This window comes from Adiantum capillus-veneris, chromosome 13 (genome assembly GCF_014529385.1).
Source record: "Adiantum capillus-veneris isolate H3 chromosome 13, ASM1452938v2, whole genome shotgun sequence".
Taxonomy (NCBI): domain Eukaryota; kingdom Viridiplantae; phylum Streptophyta; class Polypodiopsida; order Polypodiales; family Pteridaceae; genus Adiantum; species Adiantum capillus-veneris.
Window position 1 is genome coordinate 72377958 of NC_140943.1, and position 12091 is coordinate 72390048.

Consider the following 12091-nt stretch of genomic DNA (forward strand, 5'->3'; position numbering starts at 1 on the left):
AATTCTTTCTCCTACGAAATGTTTCTTCTTCCTCTTCCCCACCCTCATTCCCTGCTAGCTCTCTCCACCTTCAAAGGTGTTTGAGGTCTTGGGACTGAGGCTTGGGATAGCTAAAGCTTTCTTCAAGTTTATGTTATGTTGGTGATGCATGAAGCTTTCCATCTTCATTGCTTCACCTAGGTCACAAGGAACACAAAGAATGTATTGTAACAAGTCTCTCTTTATGGGAGAAATCATAATACAAATGCCTATTGGAGGGGGGACCGGCTTCACATAAATCCGGTCCTCAACTGTTGTCATGTTCTCTAAATTCTCTCTCTTGCAAAAGTATTGTCCATGCCAAGTTAACTAATTGCTATAATTATGTTGCTATCTTCAATTATGTCTACCCGCTATGCTCACAAAATCATTTCTTGAAAGTACTCTCATTAAATTCCGCTACTCTCAAATTGAATAGTCAAATTCTATTACAAACTCTGTCAGCCCACCATTGCGCCGCCTCCTCCCTCAAAATATCTATCGGTCGTCGCCGCTAAGAGTTTGCGTAGAGCCAAGCCCCATTCGACGCCATGGCCATTAAGCTCCCAAGGGCTCGCCCCCTTTTGTGATGCCTTAAGACTAGGAATGACCCAAAACGCCTTCCTTGTTTTTCCAAGTGGGATCAACCCTGCACCAGTGGTACTGCCCCTAGTGTTGACCCTCCCAAGCCTTCAAAATTCCACACAAAACTTGCTTAAAAAAACCAACTTTTTCCCCTTGATTTGACCTACTTCCATAGAGCGCTCGGAGCCCCTAACACCGAGCCGTCCAAATTACCTTAAAGCTCACATACCAGGCTTCAACTCCAGCTGCACCCTCCGCTTTCCAACCTCCGCATGGTCTGGAACGACGAGTACCAAAAGTGCTAAAAAACACCAAGCAATACTCCACCGCCAACTCGATCAGACTTCACTTCGCAATATCTCCATGGTTTGGCCTCCAATTAATGAGCAATCACTTCCCTGTAGCTCCATATATCACCCACTACCTCTACAAAACTTTTCAAGCTCCAGAATCTTCGTAATTACACATCGATCGAGGCGGTCAACAAACCTGCTCAGAACCGACCCCCGACAAAACTTCATCTAGCAATAACTTGGCATCCGTAACTCCAAATGACGATCTGAAAAGACCATCACGCTCCATAAATTAAGCACTACACACCCATAGCTCCAAACTGGCTCGGACTAGCTGGCATCACTTGGCCTATCCGTCTTGATCTGTAATCACTTCTAACTTCAAAGCCCCGTATCTTGCACACCGTGGCTCCGTTTACCGAACTGTCTAGATCTACTCCTTTAGTATTTCAAGCTCTACATATCTAGGTCAAAAACTAGCACCTTGAACATTCTTCACCTGCCACCCTTTCAGGCCCTATCTAGAACCTTTTTGGCCTCCAAAACCACATAAAGCATACATTTCCGCTTCCACTTTCCTGCTTAGGCTCTTCCCATCTCCTCTAGCACTCTGCCATGCATCTATAAGCATACACATAACTGCTTGTGCCCTCTACTAGGGTCGTCACACTTTGATTGCACCAACGGTAGTAGATAGGGGAAAGGGGAACACAACACATATGCCCTAGGATACTCATTGCACCCCAATCCACCGGAGTTCACCTTCAAAACTCACAGAATTTGCATACACACCACCACATGTATGCATACGAACGTACGCACCCTTTGCACAATCAATTGACAACACACCAAACCAATTTTTCCCGTTTATAGCAATCACACAAGGCATACCGCTCTCTCTTTCTCTCTCACACAAGGCATACCGCTCTCTCTTTCTCTCTCACACACACAGAGGCCCCGGGAGGCACACCGTTTATAGCAATCACACAAGGCATACCGCTCTCTCTTTCTCTCTCACACACACAGAGGCCCCGGGAGGCACACCGTATACACATATCATACGCAAACACCAAATGGTTGGAACAGAGCAAAGACAAGAAGGGGGGGAAGGGGGGAGAAAAGGCAAAAAGTTTGGCTATGGTTTGCTTCAATTGTGATGAAAACACATTCTACAGACACCATGAAACCTTAAATATAACTTCTTTGTTGGACCAATCTTCCGAGCCTTGTTTGATTTTGATCATACGGATCATCACTCTGCTTTCTTGAATGATCTTGGAAAAGTTCGTCACATCTAGGACCCCATTAAAAACACGGCGGTTTCTTACCTGCCAGATATGATGGAAGAAGAAGTATCTGACAGTTTGAATGCAGATAATAATTGCAGGACTTATCATTCTCTTGCCACCTAGAAATAGATCAGTCCTGGCGAACCTAATCTGCCACATCATTCCTGCCAGATGTTTGATTCCTTGGCATTCTATGAAGAGGTGGCCAAATCTTCACTAGCTATCCTTCACCCAGAGCATCGATCAGACCCTATACGTCTTTCATGGATCTTATTTCTCGTTGGCAAAGCACCCCACAACACCTTCCACAAGAATATTTTCATGAACTGGGGCCATTGTGGCTTCCAAATGTTTTCCATGACAGCCTACCAATGTTCTTTCCGCCACTGTTTCTTCCAGATTTTTGTTGAGGGGACTATACCAATGATCCTCATGCATTAAAGCATGATAGATGCCTTTAGAATGGGGTTTCCATAACAGGCTACTTCCGGGCCATCTCCAAGCGTTCCACTCAAATGTGGATTCACAAATTGGCATTACAACATTGTCTAGTTCTTTGATTTCTCTATTGACTAGCAGTACCTCGTACCCATTTAGTTGAAACCGAGTTGTCAGCAAGTTAATGGTTTTCCAGCTCTTACTGTTGCCGTCCCAAAATTGACTGAGCCGATTCAAACCCTTGTTATTCATAGGGCCTCAGCATGGGCAACTGGGTTGAGAACTCCGAGACCTCCCTGGTCCACAAGTCGAGCAACTGACTTCCGTTTGGCCCACTACCATGGTATGGAGGTCTTTGTGTTGTTTTTCCATAAAAATATTTTAACTGGTTTTAAGAACTCTTTTCAGTTGCACTTAACTATCTTGAGCAGGAGGCTGTTAAAAGCAATATAAGGGAGCATAAATGAATTTATCACTTTAATCCTGCTCGAGAAGGGGAGGAGAGCATACTCCCACCTTCTCATTTTTGTTTTAACTTTTTCAAGAGCCCATTGAAATATTTGTTTATGGGTCACATCCACTCCTAAGGGGGCTCCCAGGTGCCTGAAAATACTCCCTTTTGAGACAATCTCCCTTGTCTAGATAGAGGGGTCGAAAGAGTCTTTTTCTGATGACAGAGAAATTAGCCTCGATTTTTCTATATTACACTTAGAGCCCGAAGCAATGGCAAACGTTTTCACAATCTCAAGAGCTTTCCTGACAACCTGAGGCACGCCTTCAGGAGAGGAGTGAGTCATCTGCGAACATTTTTGCTAGGAGCTAGTCATTACCTGGAATAATCAAGCCTTGTATCTCCCCCCGCACAGCACTGACTTCGAGCATCGTGATGAGAGGATGTGAACCGATGGCAAAGAGTAGGGGGGCCATGGGGCATCCTTGCTTGATAGACCTTTTGACCTCGAAGGAGCCTAAAATTTTGTCATTAAATAGGAGCTCTGATTGGCTGCCCTCACCTAATGAACGAATGAGACAACACAGGTGAGGCCCAAAGCCTAGGGCTTTCATTACATATTCTATATAGGACCATGCTATCTTGTCATAAGCCTTGCTGCAGAAGAATGCACTCTTGCTTGGTGAAGGTTGCATATTCGATGCCCACCATTGCAGCCAAGATGTCATATATGGATCTTCCTTTGATAAATCTGTGCTGATGAGGAGAGATGATCTTGTTTAGGAGGGGGGCAAGTCTGAGGGCGACCGCCTTGGCAATAATCTTGTAAGCTACTGACATCATAGCAATGGGACACCATTCACTATATATATTCACTATCATGTGTGCATCTTGAATACAAGGATAGTACCAACAATGTGCACAAAACCATTTTGAATCATTTATCATTGTTGTCGACTATAAAGTAGAAAGGTCACACCAACAATGTGGACTAAACCATTTTGTATCATGCATCACGATTTTAGAGTCTAAAGTAGAAATATGCATTTTCCTATTCTTTAGCCATACTCACAGCACTGAGCAGAGAATGTATTACCAAAACCAGCATATTGCAAGCTCCCCACAAAATCACTGCGGGAGCATAAAAAAGAACCACCACAGTTCCATCAAAATACCATTACAAAACAAGTAGTAGCAAAACAGGGCAGAAACATATTATAAGCATCAAGAACCAACCCTGAGCACATAAAAGTAGAGCAGTACAGACTAACAATCAGAAGAGAAAATCCAAGAGATGTAATCAGAAGCCTAAAGAGAGCATATTATTGCTTATTGGGGGAGTCCAAGCCTCCATCACCATTGCAAAAGGGCCAAGGAGGATGAGGTGCCACCGTGGACCCCTCATGCCATCAACCTCCATGGCAAACCAGAACGATGAAAGAACCCACACTGTAGTCAAGATTAAAGAATGAGAATAGTAACGGGCTTTTTAAGGGGAGTAAAAAGCCCCTACATGAACAACCACCAAGACATGCTTTTCTACAAATGGGAACCCCAATAGAAGTAGGAACGGTCCTATGAAGCCATCAAGGAGTGCGGACCTCCCACATCTGCAAACCCTGTCCCCAAACCAAGCCACCACAGCAATTCACCCCCATTTGCCCCCCCAAAAAAGGGGCAGGAAGGTAGATAGATCTCGCCCGAAGAGCAAAAATTGAGGGGGAGTTGAGGATCTATAGCAGCAACAAAGGCGAAGCTACTGGGCCCCCTCCCAAGGCTTCCCCAACCCACTTCACTGCCATGTATCTACCTTGCTATAGGCTGCCTCGCCTGTGGCTTGTGGCCTACAAGGTCAGAATAGAGGAGATCCTTGTAACCCTAATTAATAAATTTTATATGCATTTTTCTTTTCATTACCGGCTTCTTTTCCTTTTGCTTATCAGAATGGTTCTTGATATGATCAAATACTCACTGCTCACCTCACCAGTTCAAAGGTTTGCTAGGTGTGTCGTGTGCTTTGAAACGGGGATGCCAAAAAGAGAGGGGTGAAAGCTGAAAGAAATGCAAGAGAGTTTGCGAGGAACAGCAAGGGAGAAGGGCCATGTGAGCTTGCCCGAACATGGGCTCAAGAAACAGAGCATTGGATTGTGGCCTCTGGTGTTGTTAGGAGTTTTTTGGAGCAAGGGATTGCGCATATGTACATATACATGCATGGTGCATCAAATAAAGGATTGCCCATTTTCCTTAGCCAGGTGGTTATGTGGGGCCCACATGTGTACAGGTAGGACAGGGTGTACATAGTGCAGCGATTTTCACTATTATCAATACTAATGTGTTTTTTCTACAATAAGGAGGAGTTGGTAGCGCGTAAAACTTCTCGAGGAAGCTATCCGCGGGCCGACGACGTGAGGTCAGCAGGTGCGTCAGATGGCATCTAGTGGCGTCAGGAGGGCGAACGAGGTCAATATTTGCACGCGGATGAGGACGGACACAACGTGGGTGTTTTCTGGTGAGAGTTATGCAGAAAGGTCATCATTAGGACCACTTTTTGGGGCCACTTCACGTGGTGGCGAGATGCATTATTTGAAACAGCTGAGTGCCAGGTGTGCTGATGATGCAAAAAGGTGACAACTATGCACTGCGAGGTCAGTTTTTGGCCTGTTCGGGGTCCGTTTGAGGTCATCTAAAAGGCCAAGGGTGCCCAAGTAATAAAGCTAAGTGTGGGAACTGAAAAAAAAGAGAGAAGACCAGAAAAAACGTGGAGAAGAGAGGAGGAACAGCCACAGGTGTGTTTTTGCTCATTTTGGAGCCTATTTTGGCCGTAAATTGCTCATCCGAGGTCGGATTTGAGCACTTTGACATTGTAGACTGGGGTTTTGGGCCGTTCCGGACGCGATGGCGCTGTCCATTTTGCCAAATTTCTCACTCTTTTTCTGCTGTTTTTCTGTGTAATCTTCTCCGGTGAGTGAAGCTTCTTCTCCAATTTGTGATTGTATCTGGTATCTTTTACCCATATTGTGTGAGCTGTTTGCCCCATTGGTGTTGGCCCAAGCTCATTTGTATCTAAACATCAGAAGTTCTCCTCTTTTGAGCTGAGTTTGTGTGTGTGTGTGTGTGTGTGTGTCTGTGTGGAGTGGGCAAGTGGATAGTATCTCTCCTCTCACTCTAGAGGTGTGTTCCCTGTCTCGGCCAGGTGTGTTGTGTAAGCCGAGTGGTGCCCCATAGTGTGTGTGTGTGTGTATCTTCCCAAGAGTGTGTGTCGGGTCATTATAGAGGCGCTGTATGTGTTTTCATCCCGCTCACATTCTTTTGGTGCCCCCACGGAGGATCTTCTTCGAGTACCTTCTGCTTCGAGCTTCGAGCTTCGAGCTTCGGGATTACCGGTTGCAGGTTGCACATTACAGGTTACAGGTTATAGGTTAGAGGGACAGGTACAGGTACAGGTGATTCACACAGGTACAGGTAGCTGGAGTACAGTGATATACTAGCAGTGATGTCACTTGCAGTTGTTGTGGGTATGCATCACTTGGCGCCTATTTGAGCGCATTGTCTACTGGATTGTACGTTACTTGTGGAAACTGCCATTGTACACATTTGTGGAGCCATACTTGGTTGTATTTGGCAGTCCCAACCATTTTTGAGACTTGGTCTGGAAGATAGTCATTTCTGAGACTTGACTATAGGCGATTTGCATTAGCCTTCGTGTGAGGGTCGATAGCGTGAGGTTTTTATTGAGCTGGGGGATTCTCAAATGTAGAGATCCTTTCGGTGATACAGGTAGCTGGAGCACCCTTTTTGTGACCTCGCCATAGGCTATGTACTAGTGAATCCTACTTGATGCTCGGGTTCTATTGTTGACAGTTTATGCATACATAGACAGTCTATATTTTGGGTTCCTACTGCTCTATTTCTGGGGAGACTCTGCCAAAATTTTTCCAAGTTATGATGGCTGGTTTTTTCGTATTTTGAGCCATTTATGCTGTTATGTTGCTAAAATTTTGGCAAAATCAAAGATTGAGTCAGGTGTGCCTTCTTGGGAGCTTCATGGTTGGCTTTAATGGATGATCAAAATGGCCCTCAGTTCACTCCTTTTCATTTAACTCAAAGGATTCAGATTAATGTTCATGTGTCCAGGAAGATCTTTTTCCAGCAGCGCATAGTCTTTATGTTTGGGCCAAGAAGATTGAGAGAGATCCTGGAATGTCCTTTGCCTGTTGTCATTCCGATGATCAACTATGAAAACTCATTTGATGTGCATGTGTTTGTCCTTATCTAAAGCTGAGCTCCATTGAAGTTTCTGGGGATTGGGAAGTGAAAAGTTTTGGGTTCTTGCACGTGTGTTCAAAGGGATTCTCAAAGCATTGTAACTTGGGTAACCATGGCTTTCTCTTATCCGGAGTTTCATGGAAGAAGTGGCGAAGATGTGGAAGAATTTTTGGAAAAGATGGAGGTTGCCTGCATTAGCAACCAGATTCATGACCCTGCGCAAATGTTACGCCTTCTCCAAATTTGTTTGAAGAGTGATGCACGAGTTTGGTCTAAAGCATTTGAAGAGGAGTTGCGTGTGGTTGATCCACCTGTAAGGTTGAGTTGGGACAATCTACGACATGGGTTGGAAGTGGAGTTTGTGAAGATAGAAGATCCTGACAAGGTGTGGCAAGAAGTACAGGCTTTGGTGCAAAAGGAAGGTGAGCCAGTAGATGCGTACATACGTAAGTTTTCATTGGCATGGGAGCGAATGTGCAAGGCTTTAGCACCACAGGTACCCCCGCCTGACATGATGAAGAAGGACAGGTTCTTGGCTGGTCTTTGGGAGACTATACGTTGGAGAGTGGAGCTAAAGAAGCCTAGGACATATGAGGATGCACTAGAGGTAGCAAGGAACAAAGAGTGGAAGCTGAGGAAAATGAGCCAGTTAGGGGTGGAGTCTTTGCCCATGAGGTCTGAATTTCAGCCTATGGACTCTTTACAAGGTCGTATGTCAGGGGTTCATCATGAACCAGTGGTTCCTATTACTACTCAGGTTATGCCAGCAGTGGTCACTACAGCAGTGCAAGATGATGGCCTAAGGCAAGACATGAGGCAAGTGGTTGATTTGATGAAGAATCTCAGCCTAAACATGCTAGGTCAAGTGGGAAATAATCGAGGTCGAGGGCGGTTTGCAAATCAGCCAGGAGGTGAAGAAAGGCCTAGGAATGGTGTTGGACAAAGCAATGGTAGGTTTTGGAGGCAGACGCCCACATGTTATAATTGTGGAGAGTTGGGCCACATCAGCCCGCAATGTGATAAGCCACCAAAGATGGGGGGAGACATGTATCCATTGCCAAAACAGGTGCTAACTAGGTCGCATGATTATGGCATCGAAATTAAGGGAGACGAAGGAACCAGTGGACTGACCCAGGAGGAAAAGGGAAAGACAAAAGTGCTAAGTGTAGTCACTTTGGAGAAGGCATCAAGGCTAGAGGATACATTAGAGGAAGGAAGAAGTGCCCCAGGTCCTAGTAAGAAGAAAGGAAAGAGCCATGAAGGCGAGGATGTCAAGGCCAAGAGGAAAAGGAGAGCTCGTCGAAAGTTTCATGTTTCAGATTTTCCACTAGGGGATGGGCAATTAAGCTATGACTTGAGGGAGGATCTGACGAGCAGGAAGGCAGATGTTACTTTTGGGCAGCTTATAGAGATGGTGCCTAAGCTAAAGCGACAGTGGAAGAGGATGGTTAACCCAATGGAGAAAGAGCCAGAGAGAGGTTCAGTAAAGGTGTTGGCAATGGACGAGCTACCAGACATTTGTCCAATAGTAGATGTGTCGCATAAAAGGAAAAATTTGGGACAAGGTTATGTATGGCGGAGCCCAAATATGCGTCATAACACACTCATGCGTTGAGAAGATGGGTCTCACAGTGGCTGGGGTGTCAGGTTTCCGGATCAGATTGGCAAACCATCAGAAAGTAAAATGTTTGGGTGTTGTAAAGAGCTTAGAAGTGGAGGCATATGATGAAAGGGCAGTGGTTGATTTTCATGTGATGCCAGCAGGGTTGGGAGCATATCCTATTATATTGGGCAGACCATGGTTACGTGCAGTGGGAGCTGTTCAAGATTGGCGACATGGTACGATTAGCCTCTATGGAAAGACAGGTACCAAGAAGCTTTATAATATGGACACAAGGAAACGATTAGAGGAGCTTTATGAAGATGAGGATGAGTCTAGTGATGAAGACTCTTCCACGGTGACAGATGAGGACAGTGATAGCACTACCAACAGTGATGAGGATGCTGATGTTGCATTTCTTTTGATGGATAAAGAAATCCAGGAGTGTGGTTTAGTCACATTTGCGAAGGAAGTTGAAGATGAAAGTGAAGGGCCTTATGAAGTGATTGAAGGGCTGATGCAAACCAAGGTTGAGTTGTCAAAGAAGCAGGAATTAATGACGCAAATGATTAGTGGAGACCTCTCAGCTATGGAGAAGGATATATTTTTGCATATGTTGGCTAGTTTTCCTGATTTGTTCATTACTTCATATGAAGAGATCAGAGGATTCAAGGGTGAAGAGATGCATATAGAGCTGAAAGAAGGTGCTAAGCCAGTGCGGCAAAGGCTAAGAAGGATGGGTCAAGAGCAAATGGAAGCCTTGCGGGTAGAGGTGGACAAGTTATTGAAGGCAGGGTTCATAGTTCCAGTGGAGACCACAGAATGGGTGAGTCCAGTAGTAGTCAGTCCAAAGAAGGATGGGAAGTGGAGGATTTGTGTAGATTTTAAACCCTTAAATGCAGCCACTAAGAAGAACCCATATCCTCTTCCATTCATCGATCAGATCTTGGATTCATTGGCAGGTTATGAGAGGTACAGTGTGTGTGATGGTTTTTCAGGCTATTTTCAATTGAAGATTACTCTTAAAGACCGCACAAAGACAACTTTCATTACTCCATGGGGCTGCTATTGCTACACAGTGTTGCCGTTTGGGTTGTCAAATGGACCATCTTTCTATCAAGAGAGAGCGAATTGGGTGTTGGAACCATTCATTGGTAGTTGTGTTAAAGCTTTTATGGATGACTTCTGTGTTTATAGCAGTAGGGCTGAACACCATGAGAAGCTACAGATGGTATTGGCTCGATATGATGAATGTGGAGGACAACTAAATCCAAAGAAATGTCATCTAGCACAGCCAAGGGTGAAGTTATTGGGCCACATGGTGTCAGAAAATGGCATTGAGGCTGATCCAGACAAGGTTAAGTCTATTATTCTTCTTCCATCACCTACGAGTACGAAGCAATTGGCAACCTTTATACACAAAGTGAAGTACATGGCACGGTTTATTCCATTGTCTTTGCAGCTTCTTTATCCATTACAGCAAGTGGCAAAGCATGATCCATTGCAATGAGATGACAAGTGTGAAGAAGTGTTTCAAGAGGTGAAAGAGGTGTTAGGGGGTTTGTCAGCCATGCAGGCTCCTGATTGGGAGAAAGTTTTTTATGTAAATCCATCAGTAGGGGATGATGCCAGTGGAGCTATGCTATTGCAAAAGGGGAAGGGCAGCCATTATATGAGGCCAGTGTATTGTGCAAGCCGAGTGAAGTTGGTAGCAGAGAGAAAGTTATCGGAAGTAGAGCTAGTGATGGCTAGTGTAATATTTGCTTGTCGACGATTTCGTCATTACTTGCTACCACGGCCTTTTGTTTTCTTGACGAGTTATGCCTTTTTGCCACAGTTAATTAATGGTACTAACATGTCAAATGTGGTGAAGAAATGGGTAATTGAGCAGCAAGAGTTTGAGTTCTCTTTTCTAGTGGAAGATAGTACAAGGGCTACCCTAGCTGATTTGTTGACCTACAAGGAGAATCCCCTTATTGTTAAGGAAGAGGTGGTGAGAAAGGTAGTTGAAGAAGTGCCACAGATCAGCAATGCACATGTGTTGTTCTTTGATGGTTCATACAGAAAGAGCCACGATGCAGCTTCAGGGGGTATAGCACTTTATGATCCAGAGGGGAAGCTAGTATGCAAGAGAGGGTTCAAATTGGATGCGCATAGTAACAATGAGGCTGAATATGCTACATTGGAAGCCGGATTACACATTTGTTTGAAGCATGGCGTTCGAAGGTTGAGCATAAAAGGTGATGCCTTGTTAGTGGTGAAGCAAGTGCTGGGTGTGTGGAAGAGCAAGAACACCTCATTGAAGGAAATGTGCTTCAGAATTAAAGGCCTGTTAAAAAAGTTTGAAGCATGGAGCATCAGACACATTGAACGTGCTCTAAATGGAGAGGCACATGAAGCAGCTCAAGGCATGATTGGGGAGCTATTCGTGTTGAGGACCAATTTACCTCTTTATCACGGCCGGGAAAGTTTGGCTCAAGAAGAGGAGTTTTTGCTAACAGGAATCATTCCAAAGGAGATTCAGAAGTCTAAGAAGTATGGCTTTGTGCGTAGAGCATACAAGTACAAATTGATTGGTGATGTCTTATACATGAAAGGGGCTGATCTCGTGTTGAGACGTGTACCTTGGCGGGAGGAGCTTTACAGAGTGTTGGAAGAGAATCATGAAGGCGCATGTGGTGGCCATTTTGCTCTAAAGATCACCTTGCATAAGATTTTGCAAGAGGGGTATGTATGGCCTAGTTTGCACAAGGATGTTCACCATTGGTGTAGGTCTTGCAATACGTGTCAAGCGTTTGGGAAGAGAGTGTTGAAGCCAGAGCTACGAAAAACCATTATGGAGTTTGATGTGTTTGAAAAGTGGGGGATTGATGCAATAGGCCCGTTACCTATCACAAGCAGGGGCAAAAGCTATATTTTGATGGCAGTGGACTATCTTTCTAGATGGGCAGAGGCTATAGCAGTAAAACAGATCACTGCAAAGGATGTGGCAAAATTTGTGTATGATGAAATATGTTGCAAGTTTGGGGTGCCATTAGAGCTACTTTTAGATAAGGGGCCAGGATTTAGAGCTAAACTGCTAGAATTCTTATGCACAAAGATGAAGATTAAGCATCAGCATACCACTCCTTATTACCCACAGTGTAATGGC